This window comes from Cyanistes caeruleus, chromosome 3, assembly GCF_971803275.1.
Source record: "Cyanistes caeruleus chromosome 3, bCyaCae1.hap1.1, whole genome shotgun sequence".
Lineage (NCBI taxonomy): Eukaryota > Metazoa > Chordata > Aves > Passeriformes > Paridae > Cyanistes > Cyanistes caeruleus.
In genome coordinates this window covers 79,899,939-79,909,868 of record NC_141703.1, presented here as the reverse complement: position 1 = coordinate 79,909,868, position 9,930 = coordinate 79,899,939, and the positions used below count along the sequence as shown (strand labels likewise).

The 9,930-nt window shown below is 38.3% G+C and overlaps 1 long non-coding RNA gene across 1 annotated transcript; it reads left to right on the top strand.

Moving 5' to 3' along the window:
• The first annotated feature begins 1,176 nt into the window (after positions 1-1,176).
• LOC147654278 (uncharacterized) lies at positions 1,177-9,055 on the top strand. Its single transcript, XR_015283958.1, has 3 exons — positions 1,177-2,451; positions 4,866-4,943; positions 7,559-9,055. It is a non-coding gene; the product is annotated as an uncharacterized LOC147654278 (long non-coding RNA).
• Positions 9,056-9,930: the final 875 nt, after the last annotated feature.

The following is a 9,930-nucleotide window of genomic DNA, read 5'->3' as shown; positions in this document are numbered from 1 at the left end:
GCTGAGCTTTGAAAGGGCATTTTTTTAAATCTAGTTGTAACATATGTGGAATTTTCTTTCCCTTGTATGATTACTCTGATTTAATCATGAGCTGTAAGGGAGAGATGCAGTGGAACAGAGTAGTAGAGCATTAGAAGAGGCATTGTTGCCTCTCCAGAAGTAGGTCATCCTCCAGAAGTGCTGTGTTACTGTTTTAGGCTGATTATTGCCTCTGTCTTTTCCTCTATAAAACAATGGTTTCCCTCATGTTGCCTTTGAATCTCTAGAAATCTTTGGGTCACTTCCTTTGGGTCCTTGGTCTTGGAGAAAGCATCAGAAAAACGCAAGCAAATTTCTTTAATGTGATATACAGGGTCTGCCATTTCCAATGAAAAAACAAATCTATCAGGGGCAAAGTAGGAAAATAACAAAGTAGGAAACTTTGAAATCATCAGTGTAAATTACAGTCCCTGCAGAAACTGGAAGCATGAGGGTGAGGAATGCAGAAGTAAAAATGCAGAAACAAAAGAGGTTCATGCTGGGAATAAAGCCCAGATTTTTCTACACCCAGGTGAAGAAAGTAAGGCAATTGCCTGGAAACTCTGAGCAATTGGATTTATCTCCATTAGCATTTAAATTTGGATCAAGAGTGCACTTTTGTATCGAACTCCCACCATCCACATTTTCTCTGCTTTCATTCAGAGTGGTCTCTAAACTAGAAACATCCCAGGTAATATCAGGATGGAAGAGGTCCTCCAGGAGCACATCTGTGCCTGTTTAGTTTGTAATGAGCATGCAGGAGACAGGAATAGACTAGATGTAATCTAGTCCAGTAATCTGAAAGAAACCTCTTGAAATTGTGTAGTGCAGGCATCATATGGTAATGATCATCTGAAAGCCCTTGCTGACAGGGCTTTTGATCTGCTGATGTTGGTCACTGCTAAGGACTGTGCAGCTTGGAGGGTGGTGTGCAGTGGGGTTCCACCAGTGACCACACTGAGGCTAGGGGCATTCACATGGAGATTCTCCAGTCTTCATGCTTTCAATGCAGCCTTCTCAGAAACAGGCTGGCTCTCAGGTGTGTCTGTCTCAGGTGAGAGCTGGGTGGGCACTAATTGATCCAGTCCCTGTGGGTGAAGGTGAGCACGGAGCTCCAGCTGGCCAAGGTGATTAATGTGGGTGGAAGGTGGGCGCCCCACGGAGAGAGGGGATGGCTGCAGGGCCAGGACCTACCTGGCTGACCAGCAAGGGAGCAAAGGTTTTAAGAAACTTGAAGAAGGTGGCAGTCTCCCTACTGGAGTCCTAGTTATGCAGTACTGTTCCCCTAAAATGTTCATATTGTCTTGCTGAAGTAATTATTTTTGGGATTTTTTTAATTTGCAGGTCCTGTTAAACACAAATTGGTTTAGCTCTACTACACAGTGTGAACAGCTCTCTTCATTCCTTGATATTGCTTCCTTCAGGGTGTTTAAACTGTGTTATCATCTCCCTTCAGGCTCCTTTTATCTGACAGTATATATTAGACTCCCGTTTTCTCTATTTTTTATGTCAGAGTCTCAAATCTTGTCTTCATTTATTTTCCTGTCCTTAAATATGTGTGGTAACCTAGCATACAGAATAGAAAATTTATTATAATTCTAGGTAGATCTTTACTGTATTATATAAAGCTTCTAGGATTTGACTTGGACTTTTAAGTATAACTACTGTTCCAGCTTCCTTTACATACCCAGCTTTGTTAAATTAGGGATGTTATGTATATCTAATGGAAGAGATTTTACAGGGTTGTTTTAAATTTGTTGTTGTCACTGTTGGGGGTTTTTGATGGGGATTTTTGGGGGTTTTTTTGGTGGTTTTGTTTGGTTGGTTGGTTGCTTTTTTTCTTTTTTGTTGTTGATTTTGGAATTTGTTTGGTTTTGCTTAGCAAATGAGATCTACAGAAAATGTGCTTGTTTAAAAGGCTAGTTGAAATTCTCTGAAATTTTTTTTTAACATGATGTTTGTTCTCCTTCGCTTGCACAGAAGGTCTGCAGAGTCTGCAGTCCTGCCCCAGGAATAGATGCCTTTGCACTTGGGCATAATCTCATTAGTATCACTAGGACTTTATACAAGTAGTAAGGTACACCAATATAAATCCAGTTTAGGGATTAAAACACAGCTATGACAACACACAAACCAAAAGAAAAGCCTTAGCTAAGGAAGTGATGCATGGTTGGAGGATGAGGGACAGTGGGAATATGTGGAAACAGGCGATTGACAGGCTGCACAAACAGGCATTGTACAGCTCCTGTGTCTGGACATTTCCAAGAGCAGACTGGATAAAGCTGGACACAATGGGGCGTGACTTCAGATGTGGCCCTTCTTTGGGCAGATGATTGGGCTAAAGACCACATGAAGTTCCTTCCAACCTGGATTTCCCTATGAGCCTATGAAAAAGAATGACGATTTATGAGGAAATATTAATAACCCACAAGAGTAAGTCGGTGTTTGCTGATCTTCCTTCCATAGTTGTTACTATACTAGATTTGAACAACTCCAAGAAAGAACATATTTTCATTTTAACAGTTTAACAGGGACTAACTAATTGCTCCCAAAATAAACACTATAGAATATTTTCTGGTCATATCTTCAAGATGGCAGATTCAAGTTCACAAACATCTATGTTTGTAAGATGTTTATGTTTGACAATAGAGCCTGATTTTGGAACCACAGCATATGTTTAAAGCAGTTTGCTGAAGCAAATACCCTTTGACCATTTTAATCAATCATGACTTGTCATTGTGAAAGGGTCAGGGCCTTCATATAACAGTCTATAGACTCCCTATTAAAGAATCTTCCAATCTGCTTTAAAGTCTTATAACCTTTTACAATCCTATAGCAAATTCTGTAGCATCTTTCTGTAAAGCTACTCATAGAACCTTGTGTTCTGAACAACCAAAATTTATTTTTCTATTATTTTTATTTTTGTAGATATATTCTTCAGAAGGTCTTCTGTCTAAGTATAAATTTAGTCCAAGGTTGTTTGGCATATGAAGTCAGAGGAGATCATGACACTAGACAGCACAGGGCAGGTTTGTGACATAATTCTAAATGTGCTTTAAATCAGGGAGAGGTCAAGTATTTACCAGTGTATTACACCATGGTTGAATGAGATGAAGGATATTGATATATTCAGTATGAAGCCACTGGAAAAAAAACAAAACAACCTGTTAAATAAACACAAATAAGGCAGATTTATCAGAGAAAAAAAGATTAGATGTAAACATGCTTGTTATACGCAAGTACTTCCACAGGGATCTAACTGAAGAAAATACCTCATGACTTGTGCTTTGACCTCAAGAATTCACTCAACATTCCCAAAGCAATCAGATGTGTTGATTCCTGTAGCCATGGGGTAGCTGCCCATTTTCCTCCCTGCCTCTCTCCCTTGCCTGCTTCTGCCTCTCAGTTTTCCTATACTTCCTTCCTGCTATTTTCTCTGTTTCCCTTCCTTTCACTGTGCCTCACACATCTGGAGACTAACAGCCTATAGACATGATTTTCCTAAACATTCAGTATTTTACTACTGTAATAATACAGAAGGAAAGGGAATGAACCATAAAATCATTGGCAGATCAAGGAAAAACCTGTTCTGTATCACATGGGAGCTCAGGACTCAGAATAATGCGGGGGTTTTTATTTCTAAGGAAGAATTGTAATGATATGTAAATTAAAGGCAGAAGCATAGAGGCCCAGACTGCTGCATGAATAATACTTCTGTAGTTCTGAACAATGAGGATAAGAGTTTTTCAGATGGCTCATACAGCACCTCTAGACCGGTTACATAGAAAACCACATCCAGTTTTTTTCAGACATTTTAAATGTCCATTTGGGGATTTCTGTTCAGGAGGTGTTCCTGATGACCTAACTCATTGGTGGAAGGAAAAACAGAAAATTGAACACAGGCAACATTGTTGAGTCCACCTGAATGAGTGTAGGAGATGTAGTTGCTCACTTTTCAAGACAAGTCAACTGTGAACAAGAAGTCTAATGCTCTTCAAATTATGAAAAGAATTATTAATTGTCTTATGGCTAAAGAATATTTATTGGTATATTCAATGGCAGGGCTTTTTGTTTTCTTCTTATGTATAGTGCAAAAATAATTGAGGAATGAAAAATTCTTTTTAGGACTGTAATAATTAATCAAAACTGAGCATGTTATAAAATATGGCTTGGATGTTCATCTGATGCAAATAAGCTCTTGTTTGAAATCAATAGAGCTGTGGCAGTTTATGCCAGCAAAGGGCTTGGCTCTTTTTCTTTTGAATGAATAATATACCCAAGCAATAATTTTTCTTTCTTATAGTTAAGTGCCATATTTCAACCTGCTCATTCACAAAGCTGTGGAACATAATCAGTTGTAAACTACCCTGTCTCCCATAATTCAGTGCTTTCTGGGATAGGGTTTGTCACTGTCCATTTTTCTCTTTGGTGTCAGCCAGGTGAAATAATGCAATTGTGAGTTTAATCATGCTGCTAGTCTGAAATTAAAAGTTGAACAGGACTGGAATTTCTTCTTAACTGTGCCTCCAAAAATCTAATATTCATGAAGTCTTCAGTGTTACAGTAGTGTCAAATATTTCCTGCCCTTGGGTATTTACTGACATGAAAGAAAATAGTGGGTCTAGGCTGATGAGGAGCTGTTTTTTGACAGAGATGGAGAGGTACTTTGTCAGAAACAATGCTGCAGCTTTGTAGCAGCAGCATAGGAGATCTCAGCAGGAGATCTTTGAGAGGGGAGGGCAATTATATTTTAAACCAGAGCTAATTTCATTCTTTAATTCACACATTTCCACAAACACATGCAACACCAAATCATGTATGGTCAAAAATTGTGTCTTCCCTTGCAGCACCAGGATGATGTGCAGTCTGGCAGACCAAGATTCCCAGTGATGCAACAGGGACACAGTTGTATGTCAGTCCCTCAGGTAAAAAACAATAGGACAAACAGGAATGGTCTCAAGTTGTGCCAGGGGAGGTTTAGATTTAACATTAGGAAAAATTCCTTCACTGAAAGGGTGGTCAAGCATTGCAACAGGCTACCCAGGGAAGTGCTGAAGTCAATCTCTGAAAGTGTTCAAAAAAGATGTAGGTGTGGTGCTTATAGACATGGTTTATTGGTGGACTTAGCAGTGCTGGGTTAATCGTTGGACTAATTGATCTTATTTTCCAACCTTAATGATTCTGTAATTCTATGACACAGAGAATGAGAGAAATTGGCCAGATTCTCTTCATGTCTTTTGGATTCAGCTTGTTCCCCATATAAGCTGGGGATCTCTGCATCCTATTTACACACAATTTACACACTGTCTTTTCTTTCCCAATCTGGCTATCCTGAGAAGGAACATAGAGATGTGCTGGGACCCTGATGACCTTCTGATCTAAGTGACATCAGTGCATTGTTCCTCTAGCCCTCCTCCTGCCACGTGATTCTTTGTGGTGCTTCCACACCTGTACATTTTTATCTATACCAATTTACAACACCTCTGCTCCAATTCTCTATGTAAGACAAATCTGTTCTCCTAATATTTAATGTAGACTTCCATGATGAACCATGATGCTGAAAAACACATTAATAGGGGCATTACAGAACTGATATCAAACTCTCGTCATAAATTGTCATATTAAATAGCAGTATATAATCACTGGTGTATTACTTCCCACTAAAAGGAATGTTGCAGTAGCAGGACTATTATGGGCTTGAAAGCAAAGGAACATTAAGCTTGTTTTACATTTAATCCACAGCTGAGTATACCTGATAATACAGGCCATTGCTGTTAAGAGGTGTTAACATAATCTGCATATCTTCTTATCTTTGGGACGGAATTAATCACATTTGACTATAGACATCTACAGTGCTAACATTTACTTCTGAGATACCCAAAGTTCTGTGTTACTGTTGAAGGGAAATGTACACTTCTAACTAAGGTGCAGGTTTTTTGGCCTATTTTAGATGCCTACTTTCACATAAGAAAAATAACGTCTAAATATGTTTATTTCCCCCTCTCTTCCCAATTTTGAAGGAAGCCTATAGAGAGTAGTTCAAATACAGAAATTTACATTTATTTAGTAAATACCACCCCAGATGTCTACTTTCTGTAATAATGGTCCCACAACTATTATTGTGACCACATGTGGACAAAATAAAATTTGCCTGCTGCCCCCAAAGAATCAAATCAGTGATGGAAATATTTCTGCAATATAGAGAATTTGAATTAAAATATTTTTTCCATGTGTATAGAATGGAGGGATTAACTTCTTTCATGATGTAACTGAATGTATTTTCTTTTAGTGAGTGGGGAACAAAATCCATTTTTATACAAAGGGAGAATTTGATATGGAATCACTGTTTTTCACCTGGCACAAGATAAAAGTCAATCAAATGTTTCCTGCACATGACAGCATTTTGTATTCCATTTTCTTCATACTGATAATTGAATTGATAACCCGTTAACTCCTCTGATAGGTAAAGATCAGCACCCAACACAACCATCCAACACAAATCAACTGTGTTCAAGCTGCTGTGTCTTTAATATTTTGGTTTTCAGTGGTTTTGACCTACTGCTGCTCTTGCTAATTTAAAGGCTGAGATTTCAGCTTTTCCAGATGATTCTCTGTTATCACTTCTGGTAAGCTGCAACCCCTGTGCAACTCCTGTTCAACCCTTATGGCCAGGGGTTACAAATGTGACTGCTAATTTTCAGTGCTGTGTCTGGAACACTTGAATGCAGCCAGAATGGCATGGGTCTTCCTGATGACATCGCTGACAGCTCCATACTGATGTTTGAATATCCCTGTGGATCCAAAATAGTGCTACGTGCTTATGTATTTTGAACATTTGAACCTTGTTCCATCTGGTTTTGAAATTCTTGGACTAAAATACTGGACAGGGTTTTTTTCCAGCCACATTTCAGTAAGGTAAAGGAAAAAGTAAATAATTTGTCCTGAATGGGATTCCCTTTGAATGACTCAAGGCTTGTTCGCCTACTGAAAGCCACCTTTCCTGCCCTCTCAAAGCTTCAAACCCCAAGCTCTTTTCAACATGTGTAATTGCTATTAAATCTGATCCAGATGTTAAGCAATAACAGACTGGTATTAAAAGTTAGTGGAAATATTTCAGCAAAATGCAGTGAAGATGGTCACAAATGTAAAGTGTCCAACATGGCATTGCAAGTACTGAAGCATTTTTCAGTTCCTAACAGCAGCCCACATTAGCAAACCAAGCCTGATTTTTTTTTTTTTATTTTCTTATATTTTTAATGTTACTTTCTTTGTACAAAAGACCTTAGCAAGTCATTGTTCATCATTCACTTGTGATGTTCAAAGAGCTTGCCTGTAGGAAAGACTTGAGTTCTTTGAAAAAGCATGTAGGATCAGGAACATTGGTTAATATTTACTGGCTTACAACTGTAGATGCTAAATAATAATCAGTTGCACAGCATCATGAAAATCAGAATATTTCACTACAATTAGCGAATTACAGATTACATAGACTACATAGAACTACAATTAGTCCTTGAGCCTTTCCTCTGTTCTAACATAGGTCCTGTCAATGCAGATAAAGAAGAGATGGGTTCAGAAACAAGTGCTCCTTCAAAATAAGATTTGACAGCAAAAGGAGTGATTGTACCATGGAAATGGATCGTGCTATTTGAAATGAAGAGAAAATGTGTAGGAAGAGTTAAGCTTATCCCTAAGACAAAGCTCCTGGAAGCAGGCTCAGTCACAGAACCCTGCTGCAGAATCCACCCCTATGAAGTGACAATGGACAAGAGAACAGATATTCAAGTGCAACGCCCTTTTTGGTGGCAGTGTGAACAGTGTATTTGAGAGGCAAGCCCAGCAAGGACTACTTAGCTACTGGGGGAAGCTGTTTGTAGGAAGAGCTACTAATACCACTGCATCACAGAGGTTTGATGATGACTTACAGCCTTTCTGTAAGAGGATGAGAATATGCTATGGCTGTGCTCCTCCTATGACCCAGCATTCCAAATGAGTAACATGTCTCTATATGTAGATGGAAAAATATGTTTTAACTTCCTTGTCAGGAAGGTCTACTGACATTTTTCACTCATCTCTCTTTTCAAAAAACCTTGTTGTATCTGCTGAGTGGAAGCCTCGAAAAAAAATTAGAAACAAAAATTGGGAAGAAGGGAATCCTTGAACTAACATTCTCAATAAAACTTCCCATCATGTTGACTCTCTTGTTCTAATTTGCACTAAAATTGATGGACTTTTTTTTTTTTTGTGCGATTTAGGCCCCTGTTCAGCATGATTAAAAAGTTGAAAACTATGGCTTTAGCTGCACTTGTGAATGCTGATTGCATTATGTTATGTTATGTCAATATTCTCATGTCATTTGTGCTGTGCTTTCATGTTGCTTATTGTAAAGATCCCCCTCCTGTAGTCCACACTGAAACTTTGCATACAGATGATCAAGCCCTGAATTTTGAAATAACCTTTGCCAAATCTGTAGTCTGTGAAATCAACATTATTAATCTTAAAATACTTTTAATCTATAACCAAAACTCTGAAGTGCACATTTGTGATAGTGCAATAATTACTGAAATATTAATTTTATATGTGACAGATACTGTCCCAGAATGAATAAGGAAGAACATATCAAATATTCATAAGCAGAATATGTAATTGATACCAAAGAAAAACCTTTCATGACTTCAAGACATCTCTTGTAGAAGTTGTATGACAAGCTCCCTTCCAAAAATCTATCATTCTTGATTATCTTACAGTGAATATTGATAAAGAATGGAATAAATATCCACATGGTAGTGCTTTATTAGGACCTTTCTGGATCTGTGCCTTCATTATGTTCTTAGTTTTGCACAAGAAAGAAAAATCTTAGTTGCTGTTTTGTTGCAGATTTTGTCATAAATGCTGGGAAAATATGAAGGGGTGGAGGAGGGGAAATTCTTCTTTCTGCAAATAGGCAGTATAAGCTGCATACATGCTACCACCATGACTTAAATTACTGAAGGTCCTCTTCTGGCTGTATTTATAGAGTAATAAATATTACCAGCATCATTAAAGTGAGCATTTTAAAGTATGAACAAGCATTTAAAAAATGGCAGTGGAGTTCTTACTCTGCAGTGTTTCACACAACCCTGAATCTGTGGAAGTAATTGAATGGTAAGGGTGGAATGGGGTAATTCCCTTGTCCTAACTCAAGCAGCTATGAAGAGCAAATCTGAATTTATCATTGCAGGCTCCTTCTATAGTTGGGGTGTTACTCATCTCGTGCTAGCACAATACTTATAAACTTAGCTCCCACGACTCCAAGGTTTCAGAATTCACCTGTTTACAACATTCAGCCCTGCATATTTATAGTAGCCGATTATTACATCCATTAAGAGCTTTTTAACAATTTATTTTGAGTGCTTGAAGATAGCTATTCCATAATGTTAATGAGCAGACTTTCCCTGCTGACAGATGTGGTATGATTCAAAGTTATTGTCAAGACTTCTGAAAGCTCAAGAAAGTAGACACTTGAAGGAAAGGTATTTACATATATGAATTAGCACAAATGAGTGACTTACAGAAAGATGATATAAGAAGGAAGCAGTCTAAGTCCAGTGCATGCTCTTTCATTCGAATCAGTGATTTTGTACCCCTTTCTACTTGGTGTCAATAGCAAGAGCCAAGGCCTCTGTTTACCACACACTTCACTTCTCATAGGGATTTTCATGGTGGTGATTACAACAATTTTTTAATGCCAAATGTCAGCAAAGGGTCTTGGGGCTGTGCTTTGCCTCTCTCCTGTTTGCCTAAGCAATCTGTTGCAAGGTAAGTCTTGCACTGGGTGCTTTGCCTCAAAGGCACTGCGAGTACTTTTCTGTCATCACTGTATATGGAGCCAGGATCTGCATGTTGAGGAAAATAGGATAGGTTAGCTCCCTG